The sequence below is a fragment of the Hippoglossus hippoglossus genome, chromosome 3 (assembly GCF_009819705.1).
Source record: "Hippoglossus hippoglossus isolate fHipHip1 chromosome 3, fHipHip1.pri, whole genome shotgun sequence".
NCBI lineage: Eukaryota > Metazoa > Chordata > Actinopteri > Pleuronectiformes > Pleuronectidae > Hippoglossus > Hippoglossus hippoglossus.
This window is the reverse complement of record NC_047153.1, coordinates 24,557,753-24,570,020: the sequence shown is the minus strand read 5'-3', so window position 1 is coordinate 24,570,020 and position 12,268 is coordinate 24,557,753.

Here is a 12,268-nt window from a genome sequence, read left to right as displayed (position 1 = left end):
GTGACTTTAGTCCTGTCCATAGAAACTTCTGTTCTAAACTGAAAACGTTATAAGATGAGCGATTCAGTTTTTTTGCAAACTTCCCGTACGGGACACGGGAGTGATGGACGTTACTCGTTTATCTCACTCAGACCGTTTACATGCTTGTTTTGACAGAGTGAATAGCAATTTCCCTGAAACGCTTGTCACAGTGACAAGGTCATTTTCACTTGCTACTGGATTAGAAAAGGATATTCAGCTGGATTTAAACATTATTTCATGGTTATTTTTGCAAGATTTCATACTTACATGTATGAGCATTTTACCGGCAGGGGTCGCCATGTTGATTCGCTTCGTCCTTTTGTAAAGTATTTCTTCTACCCCTTCATTTTTAGGGGGGTCCTGAATACACTATGGCTGAAGGGGTGTTTAAAGGGGTAGTAGCCCACTAGAGAAATGGGACAATAATGCCCCTTCACAGCCGAGCGCAAAAAACGAAGGGGTAGGGCTAAGGAGTATTGCACTTCTGTCCATCCTGGCAGAGGGATCCCTCACATGTGCATGTTGCACCTTGTTAAACTCTATGAGACAAATTGTCATTTGTGAATATGGTCTATATAGATCAAATTGTATTGATTGACTGACTGATTGCTTCCGGTTCACAGTGGGTGACATCTCTCCCGCTACTTATAAATATCCATAGGATGTGCAGCGCGATGCTGATGTAATCTAACTCCTTGGATGATCTTTGTCATATCAGATCACCAAACAAATGTGACTACTGCCACACAAGCACACATAGTGATAATGCACACACTAATGCACACACCCACATAAAAAGTCACGTCTCGGGTGTTGTTGCAATGTGTAAAATGTGGAAATTTGTATATGGGCCCAGTTGGATGGAAAACACATTCTTGCACTTAATTGCACTCATCATATTAAGTCATTCTTCCATTCAGCTTTTTTTTCTTGTCCTTTCAATACAAATTCACGGCTTCTTTCTTCACTTGGAAATCTGCACCGTCTCCTGGCTTCAACACTCACTTCTGTCCATGACGTGAGATCCAGAGAAGCTCCAGATGGGCCTGAGGTTACTACAGAGGAGCAAGTGTGTGTTTTCTATCCCTCACCCATCAACTTAAGAGATAAACTTGAAAAAAGGCTTCTTTTAAGGTTGGGGGTTAAATCCTTTACACATGAAAGCACAAATACTGCTCACTCTGTGAGTGTAAAGGGTATGAAATGAAAATCCTGGCACGAGGCTGCAAAGCATTTGATACAGACACACGTCCCTTTCTTCATTCCTCAGATCTGCCCACTCTCCGGGGGGAGGTGAAGAAAAATGAGAGTTTGTGGATCAATCTGCAGTGGGTGGTTTCCTCTGTGTGTGGGCCTGATTCAACTCTGCTGCTCTCACAACAGGTTTCTAGCATCTGTTGGTGAGAAACACATCATTTGGCAACTATTTCTTAAAATGGCAAAGTTTCAAGGTGATGTGAAGTAGGAGACGTCAATGAATTACCAGGTATTCCAGTAAATCCCTGCAAAGGGCCTCTGGCCTATAAAAGTAGTGCGGAGCATCTGGACATCAACATTTATATGTATAAAGAAATATGAGGTGATTATTCAGATATGAGCAGATCATTAACTTTGAACAAATATTTCTGAAGACAGAGTGGAAATACAATTAATACTCTTATTACCTCAACCAAGGAGGTTATGTTTTCATCTGCATTTGTTTGTCTGTCACTAGCTGGATTACGCAAAAAATACTCAACTGATGTCTAAGTAATTTTTGGGAGATGTGGGGCATGACCCAAGAATGAACCCATTAAATGTTGATGCGGAACAGGGGGCCGATCTATCTTACTTTGGAGAAAACACCAATTTGCTTTGTGGATATTTACATCTACTAAGGCAACGTAGTGTCATGACTAAGGAGGCCAAAGAGGATATGTCTTCACCCCTGTCCATTTGTTTATGAGCAAGATCAGGGATTATAGGATCACCACAACACTTAGTGGAAAGGTGAGGTATGGGTCAGTGAAGAACACAATAAACTCTGGTGTGGATTTGGATCAGGGGGCAGATCCAGGATTTCCTTTGACTTTCTTTAAACATCGCAAGATGTTGTTCAACTTTTTTGATGATTTCTCAAAGAATAATTAATGGTTCTTGATGAAAAAAATCAGGCATATTTATGGGACTGGTTTTTAGAAGTGTGTGTAATATGATGCAGATACAAATAAATATCTGAATCTAGTGAATTTTAATGTGGTTTCACAATGGGACTGTTCGGCTTTGGCAGAGGTATGCTCTTTGCTGAGTGACCTTCTGGTTATTTAATTAATTTAAGAGTATGATTTAAAAATATATAAGTGTTGTTTTGATGACGTATTGTAATGTGAGAAACTAATGGGCTTTTTATTAATGGCTTGACTAACATATGTGATGGCCATATCAAAGGTTTATCACCAATTTATAAACTACTTTAATTAGTAGGGTATTACTAACAATCCTGTCAGTAAAACAGTAAAAAATTTCAGATTTCTCTGTTATCCAAAATGAATCTACCTGTACTCTGACTGGACTGAAGACCCAGTATTCTCATGCAAAAACAGAAAAATATAACTAACTAGCTAACTCTGTCCAGTCCAGTGAGCAGCAGCTCCCAACTCATGGTCCCTGAACAACCCCTCCACTGGTCTGACAGCCAACTGTGTTTTGGCACTATTGATCCACATGTGCCTGCCTGTCTACCTGCGTGTTAACCTGTCTGACTGCCCCCTGGCAAGCAGTCAGTGATAATTAACTCCAGACACAGTGTACAAATAACACTGTCACATCCTTTATAGGAGGACAGAGGCATCACTGACAACTTGTGTGGGAGAATATCCTGTTATGTTTACAGACGGTAGAACATTAGCATAGAAACTATCCGTGTTAACCATTAAATGTGGCTTAATGATTCAGGAAGTCATGATCTTCAGCCTTACAGAGCTCTGACGTCCTCCACACTGCAGGATGCATCGTGACTCACTCTGCTATGACTGATGCTGCTTGGTTGCCCTCACCAGGCCCACGGTCTGACATTTACTGCCTGTCACTGTGCACCTGCTTTCACCTGAGGAGACAGCAGAGCCTCTCTGTGCTGGGGTAGAGGGGACCGCTCCTCCTTCTCTGCGATTACCAGGCCAAATTGGATGCTGAGGCCTCGGTGAGACGTAGCGTCCACACATGCAGACCAATTGTTTTTCAGCAGTTTTTTGAGATGTTAAAAACAACTTCCCACACATGCCCTCATCACTTTGTATGTACCACTGCCTTCCTCCAGACTGTTGTAATGGAAAATTGCACTGATCAATGTCTTACTACTGTTTTCTGTGCACTTAGCGGATGCAACCTCAGAGTTCATGCCCTTACTTGGTCATTTCCCCCCCTGTTGACCCTGATCTGTGCAACTGGGTGCTGGGGTTGATTCCTCTTTCTTTAGCAGCAAAGCCAGAAGGCAGAAGTTTCCTTTCTGCTTTCTGTTATGTTTGCTGTTTACCTAAATGTATAAAAACCTTCCTTTTAACTATTCGAGGTTGCACTCCGAGCGTTGATGCTGACTGTGTAACCCTCTGCAGAGCTTACAATTAAAACTCAAAGACAACTCCGGTCTGAGAAACTCTTTATTCCACTACACTGTCCTGAAGGTTTAATGATGAACAGTTTACCATTTTATTCTCTCTCTTTTTTTCAAGTCATGAATCTTAGTGTAGGGCGGTATGGTGGTGCATGACTCACAGCAAGAGGGATCCCAGTTTGAATCCCAGCTAGGATGCGATCTTTCTCTGTGGAGTTTGCACGTTCTCTCCGTGTCTGCTTGGGTTTCCTCTGAATGCTCTGGCTTCCTCCCACAGTCCAGAGACATGCAGACTGGGACAAGGTTGACAGGAGACTCTAGATTGTATGTGGGTGTGAAAGGTTGTTTGTCTTTGTATGTTGGCCCTGTGATACACCGGCAACCTGGGTGTACCCCACCTGTTGCCCAATATCAGCTGGGATTGGCTACAAAGCTCTGATAGAGTCAGTCTATAGATATGTAATAGTTCTTTTTTAAACCTTTCTTTCTTTTTTGTCTCGTCTCTTTCTTTTCTTTTTTCCACATGTTTTGTATATGTAATACTGGAAGAAGATGTTAATCATGCCATGTAAAATGTAATGTAATTGTAAATTAGGGATGTCTTTCAATGCCAAGAAGGGGTGGGGCGAATGCATTGGTATGACACAGAAATAAGAGATACATGAATCATTTTCAGAGCTGTGTATAGTACGTCAGTATTTTCTTCCACCTAGACGCTGATTCACCTCAGTGTGTCTCACCACATCTTGGTCACACATATCGATTGTGTTCTGCCTCCACCCAGCAGCCAGATCAATGGGAAAGCTGTACCTCAGGAGTGCAGCGGCCGTCAGTAACCAATCCTGTCATACCGGTTTACAAAAATAGTCAACGTTCTGTGACCCCACTTAGAAGTGGTTAAACACCATCCTATGAAAAACTATACACATAAGAAACATAAGCTGTTTTTTTCTATGGTTTTCTTTAACTTTTCCAAAGCATTTCTTTTAAATACATAAACTGTCCCTGAATACCGACCACTATATAATTTTTGTCCACTTTTCAAAGTCTACTTGTTCAGATTCCCAAAACCTTCAGGCTGAAGAAAAAAAAAAGGCTTCATCTTTACTGCTACTCTTCTACGTTAGAAACAAATTGACGTGAGCAGAATATAGTGGTGGTCCGTCAGTGTTTCTCAATGCTGACAACTGTGTAACTCAATATCCTCCCCAGTGTATTTTAGCATTGCTCCATTAGAAGGGTGGTGTTGAGCATTCACCTCAGATGGGATCTTGTGTTTCTGCTCAAATCTCAAGTAGAGCCTGAGGCCCATATATTTATTGGTAATGATTCCTCAGATGTTGTTATCAAACCCTTATATGACAAATAAATGTCAAAACGTATAGAAAGTTAACACTTTGTTACTGCAAAACACAAATGAACATATTTTCTGCAGTGTTTAAACGAAAAATAGACTGATGTGTCTGTGAAAGACTCATATCAGATGATTGTATTTGGCCAACCAGTAAATCTTACACCAATAGGGCACACTGAGGGAAACAAATTATTGGTTCAGAGTAGAGCAAACTAGGTCCCTTTTGCCTGTGGCCCCCAAAGTCCCTTAAACGTGTCTGTGTGGATACATGAAGTTGTGAGGTATAGTAGATCATTAAGTGTAGAGACTGAATGTTACTGGCTATACTCGTGCTGCTGGTATACATTGGTGAAATTGATGTACGCATCAAAATATGTTTTACTGTTAAACACCTAATGAGCAAGTGAATGCTAGATTCTGGAACAGTTTCATGAATATACTTCAAAACACACAATTTCTTTTCAATTATACAGTATTTCAAATGATTTATTAAGAGGTTTTTAATCTCCTGACTAGACATATGATCAGAATTTGAGAACAATGAACATTTCTCCATGACTGCTATTATAACTGCTCAAATGTTTCCCTCTTGTGGATTTCTGGAGTAATGCACATGCAAAAGAGCAAAAACATGACATTTCTGAAGCAGCCAGGTCACGATAGCACAAGTCTGATTCAACTCTAGTGTGTATGTTTGTGTGTGGACATAATTAACACAACTGATTCATCTGAGAGAGGAAAACTGGTCTCAATTTCTGGTTTCCTATAACCACACACACACACACACACACACACACACACACACACACACACACACACACACACACACACACACACACACACACACACACACACACACACACACACACACACACGACATGCAGATGCCTTTGAAGTAAATAGCATCAAAGACCTGGCTGTCACTCCGAGTATCCAGGTGAAAGCTGCCATCTCCACAGCACTAATACAATAAAACCACATTTCAGCTACATTATGTCAAAACACATCTGACCTCTGGCAAAATCCTACATGATTGTGATGTTACATGTAAGACAATGTGTGTATATGGAGCTGTGTGTATGAGTGTGTGTGTGTGTGTGTGTGTGTGTGTGTGTGTGTGTGTGTGTGTGTGTGTGTGTATGTGTGTGTGATACTGTCAGCGCTCACATCTGGAGCCCAATCCTGGTGAAGGATCAGAGAACCAGAGCTGAGATCAGATCTGCCTCTTTCTCTTTATTAGAGTTCTCTGTGACCATGATTAATGAACGCTCCGTCTCGGTTTGACCAGCTTTCACGCCTCCTTGTGCCAGCTCAGAACTTCAGCCCATCCATCTCGAGTTGCTCCGGGCCCTGAAATCACAGCATGGTCAGAGGTCTCGAGTCCGTCATCACCAGATCAAATGGCTGCTGGATGGAAACAGACAGGGATGACGTTCAGGCTGCAGGAGCAAGTAAGGAGGGACACAGGCAGAAGAAAAGTGTAATTTAATATTATTTTTGAGGGAGCTGAAACTTCACTTCGATTTGTACAGAGCAGCTCAACATAAAATTGACTTTTTGTGTTTGTAAATTAGTGAAGTTAAGACTGTTTACAAGACCCCCTTCCAGAAATGTATGTATAATGTATGTCAAAATATTAAAACAGAATTTGATTGGCATGATTTGTTTAGCCTTCAATAGGTTGTCAAATTCGACCATTGGAGACCCTTCTCTCCACAAAAGCCAGACTAGCCTCCCTTTAGAAAGCAACCGAACACTAAGGGCATGGTGACACATATGCAAATGCAAAGTGAATATCACGGGTCAGTTCCCAAAAGGGTAAAGTCCACAGCTGAGTCCGAAATCACGCCACTCATTCACTAGGCCCTACTTTACAATATAGGGTCTTCTATATAGAGCACTATATAGTGAGCTCATCAGAAAACAAAACGCTTTCGGACACTATTGACTAATGACGTCTTTCTCGCAGGATTATGATGTGCAACAACAACAATAATGTCAGCCGGTGCAAAATCCCATAATATATTTAAAATGTTTATGATACACTTGGTATAAATACTTTCAGGTTAAAAATCCTGTTGATTGACCATGTTTAAATGTAGAAATGAACTTGTTTGCCTCAGTTTGTGCTGCTCTGCTCGTATTCACATTTATATCACATCGGTCTGTTCCTGCTGAGCCCATTGCATGATGGTACATATTGCTTGGTTAGTGACCATCTGTTATAAACGATTTTTCATGATGCATTATGGGAAACAGTGAGTGCACTATATAGGGTATTAAAAAATTCACTAAACTTTCGGACACCACTACAAAATGGAAAACTCACACTATGGACTCTTACAGTAATAAGTGAGTGATTTCAGACACAGCCAACATGTTTGTGTGACAGTGCCCATATTTAAACTCAAGCAAGTGAATTTCATAAGGTCCCTTTCACACATATATGAACGCATCAGTGGCGTCCCGGTTAAATTCCAATCAGCGTGAGAGGGGAGGTGAAGAAAAACATACCCTTCTTGTGGCGAAGCAAATCGCAGAGAGACTTTGCATGGAGTTCAGCTTTGGTCAACTTTGACCCGTGATAATCGCTTTGCATTTGTGCATGTGTGACCATGCCCTAAGAATGCACTGCAAGCACAATATGAATTGAACTCGCAGCGTATCATGACACACAGATCTGCTCTCCACCACGCTGTCCCCGCTGTGCATTTGCAGGGACAGCGTGGCGCATGGCTGCAGCTGCAGGGAGGACCGGTGAGAGCTACAATGAAGATGTGTTAAAGACCACGAGGCCCAAATACTCCAGAGCAGCTGTACTCAGTGTGCCTCTCTCTTCTCCGCGTAAACAATGGGCCAGGCAACGCTAAGCAAAAACACATGACACTCGTTTCTATTCAAACTATCTCCATTGTTGTGTTTGCTGACAGGCCTTTCTGCACGAAACACATTTGTTTTTGAACTCTTTCAGTTTGAGGATGCTGTGAAAGGCTGCTATTAGTGGTGTTTCAACCCTGGAGGATTTCAGAGCTTTCAAGGTCCACATTTCATGTTCTGTGATTTCTTGAGGAGGAAATAAAAAAGAAAGTGGGCCCACTCCCAGTCCAGTCCAGATTAGAGCTATTGTCTGAACATTGCAGAAGCACTTTGATGTTGAAAATCATCAAAATTAAAAAAGTATTTTCCCTCGACGTTCATAGAAGGGACACAGTTTTCCCATACAATATATTCTGAGTGGAGAAAAGCACAGTTACTGCGCAACCTTTCTCTGTATTTCCTCTCTTATTTTTACTGTGCATGGGTAGTTTTGCACAAGATTTCAGGCAAATATGTGAGGGCCGAACATGTGTTATATAGACTACAGTGTAACATAGATAAAAACTGAATGTCACTCAGTAGACAGCATACCTCTGTCAAAGCCCAACAATCCCTTTTTGAAACCAGATTTTAATTCACTAGATCCAGATTGTCAAATGGATCTGCACCAAATTACACACACTCTAAATATTTCATGATGTGTTTTTAATCAAGATACATAAATTATTCTTCGAGAAATCAACAACATTTTGAAAAACGCCCTATATCACTGTCAAAGAAAGTGAAATGATAATCCTAGATCCGCCCTCTGATCCAGACCTGCACCAAGATTTAATGGGTTCTTTCCTGACTCAATTTCCATGGCTTTCCGTCCAGTATATTCTGCATAATCGTGCTGCATAAACAAAGGAACAAATTGAAAATTTGGGTGAAATACTTTGTTCACCATGGTACCATTTTTTAGAGAAGATAAATAAATAAATGTTCTCACTTTCCTTTATTTGTTAAGATTAGCTTGATGTTAAGAATGTGAACCGGCGTTTTTTGGGTTAGAAGCACACTCGCTGAGAGGACAGTCCATCCTGGGGAGGAAGGAGAAAACTGGTTATGCTTAATAAAAGCTAAAATGCCCTGTGAAAAAAGTGTCAGAAATGTAGTTGTTCAGCATAGTAAACTCTAAAAATCCACAGAGAAGTATCAAATCTAAAATCTAAGGGGGCATCAGACCCTGGAGTAGTGCGGTGAAGTTTTCTCTCACTTATTCTTACACCACATTTGCTCTGTTCGACAGTTAAGTGTGAAAAAAAGCCACAGGGGACTGACAACACAGAACAATGGGCTGATAACTTGGACCAACAACATTGATTCACATGCACATTGTCTCTACTTTTTTAATGACTACAGCATGAGCCATGTTTTTTCTCCTCAGCCTGGCATTTGTCCCCAGTCCTAACAGCCTGCTGCATGAACGTACGCACCACTCCCAGGCAGCCAGCCGGCTACGTCGACTCTGCATCACCTCGGCTCTGATCGCCTGCCAGGGGAAATAAATAAATAGGAGTAAACCAGTAATGGAAGTCAGATGATTATGTGACAAGGATGTTACGGGAAACATTTCAGCCTCAACATGTGATACACAGAAAGCATTCTGCAAGAGTTTCCCAAGTGTTACACACTGATTTAAGAAGGATGCGGTAAAGCATTAAATATCATTTAATATCTCCAAACCACACATTATTAGGCCTGTGAGGACTTAATTATTATTTGCAGCCTTCTTCTGGCAGGAGGTTGTTTTGAACTAAACAAAGATCCCAGCTAATTATGTGTTTTGGCCAATCTCAATCCTCTTAGTGAGGATTCTCAGATCACAGTCATGGCAGCGTGACCACAGATGATGTGACAAATATCTTCAGCCAATTATAAAAAAGCCGCTATCAATTGTCCTGGGTAAATCAGGCCCTTTGTGTGACAGACTCTGTGTTTGTTGTCATGACTCATGTACTTATAGAGCTTAAAGAGACTGTCCCACATCCTATTAACCCCTTTGTTGCTTATTCACCCCTCTCCTCCTCTGCCTGCGCTCCGCATCACCGTGGGAGGTGAACGTCAGGCTGCAGAGCCATGCAGACCACACAGATGTGTCTATGCATTCACACTCCTGTACCACACACACACACACACACACACTGCTGCCTGTTTCTCATAAGTGGTGCCAAACTCTCAAAACCACCTTCTGTGATGTTTATTTAATCGACTTCACACAAAATCAATCTACATGTGTAAATTGCTGTCTCAGTTTGCAGAGAGAAGATCCTTCTTGTAAGCGACAAGTGTGTAGAAACCAGCAACAGGGTGGAAATTGAAACTGAGAGATTTGTAATTTTTCTTTTTTTCAAGGAACTGCTCCCGAAGTACTCAAGCATGAATGATCTTAATCTCAATCGTCACCACTAAGAATCAGTATAAGAGAAAACATCAACTAGCTGAAGCAGGAGGTATAGATGTTTCAAATTTTGGGGGAGTACAAAGCTTTATGAACAAATTATCTGCATTTCTTACAATAATATACAATAGAATAAAGTTTAATAGAATTACAATAATATGATATATGCTTACACACATACACACTGATATAGTACTGGCTTAGTTTTGGGCTTTGTCACAAGCTCGACAAAAAACATGATCAGTGTTCATGTTGTGATCGCTTATATAGTCACCTTTAAGCTTTTATCCAAGGATGGTCTGTCTCAGTTTTCATGAATGGAAACATCTTTATGTTTAATAAAGTATAAAATAAGGTGAGTTTCAGTAGAGCAACAAAAAAGTCAGTTTCAAAACTCTTCAATTGTTGTTCCAGAGATTTATTGAAGATTGTGTCTCAATGACTTCTTACAGTGAACCAGCGTATCCAGAGGAGTATCCATGTTTTTCTTGCCTTCCTCACTTGAAAAGAAAATACTAAAGAAGATAATTATATTGTGTGACAGACTTTTGGCTTTCAACAGCTGACAGCCACCTCGTCATCTCCCTCTGCAGTAGACGAACTCTCGCTCATCACCACATGTTTCACATTAACAAGATAAAATGCGTCCATTCATCCCTCTTTTGTTCAAATCATTGTTTGCTAATGACGCAACTCAGTCGGCGGTCGCATTCTGCATTTCACCACGATGACGGACAATGTTCAAAAGCTCAAAATTTACAGGGAACAGTCAAGAGCACTAAATAATGAAACCAAACATTTACACAGAGTAATTTGAGGCCTTTACCACAGGAGGGTTGCCCACTGTTCCCATCTGCTCCTGCTTACTGCTACCTTTACAGTTAAACATCTGCACTGGCCAAACATTTCCAAGCCGATGGTTCTATAGAATAAAGCCCACCTTGTTGAAGAGAAGAATTTATTTGTTGCCTGGAGTCCAATTTGTCAGCGTTTTGTGTATATTACATCTCACATATCTATGTTGGGTCACAAAGCTTTGACCTGTACATCTGCAGGGACAAGTGCCTGGTCGTCCCCCATAAAGGAAATTATGGTGGGGGGCTTTTTATTAGGGTCAGCGACCATGGGAACACTGCAGCTCTGTCTTATATGTGCAGCATGTATTCTGAAAGCAAGGCGAGTAAACGGAAACTGTAAAACAACAGGTAGCTTCAGCCAAGCAGCTTGATCGGCCGGAGAATTGTTCCAGTCGCACTGCTAATTCCTCATAAACAGAACTAGTTTGCCTTATGAACAAGAAAGGGGATCCAGGGTGAGGCAACCAGGACACCTGTGTTGATTTAATGTGGACTGTTAATCCAAGCTTAGATCAGCCGTCCTGTCGTGATTAGAGAGGCACTTTTTAACTGAATGTATAACGATGAAATTATGTTAACTCTTGCAGTTGATATACGACAGATGTGAGTGAATGGGACATAGAGATTGAACTTGGAACATCACAGGGTTTGATTCAGCTTCCTCGCTGAATGAGATCTACACTGAGGCTGCAGGTTTCTGTTGCGATATCAGTTTGTTTTTCCTATCTCCTGCTCTGATGAAGCAGCTGGACTTTAAAAGGGAACTTTCGAGTCAGTGCACAAACATGATTGCTCTTTCTCAGAAGCTATTTGGTGAGTTTAGCATGTCGTCATTATGATGCTGTGTCAACAGTGACATTTCTTTAAACCATGACCACAGTCTCTGATGTAACAAATGGTAAATTAGTGAGCAAGGTCTGGCAATAGATGTTTGTAATTAGAAGCAGGATTGAGAAATAGCCAGTAAAATTATGTTTTACTGTTTGAAATTTTAATAGCAACAGTCTTTTTATGAGAGTGCAGTCTACAAGAGATATCCCAAGTAGTACTGCAGAAGTACATAGCATCAAGAGCTTTTCTAATTACATACACAGAACAGAAAAACACATTAATCCAATGAAACAAACCTCAAGCCTGCATCCACTCCAAAAAATAAAAAGATGAATAAATTATAAAATAAAATAATT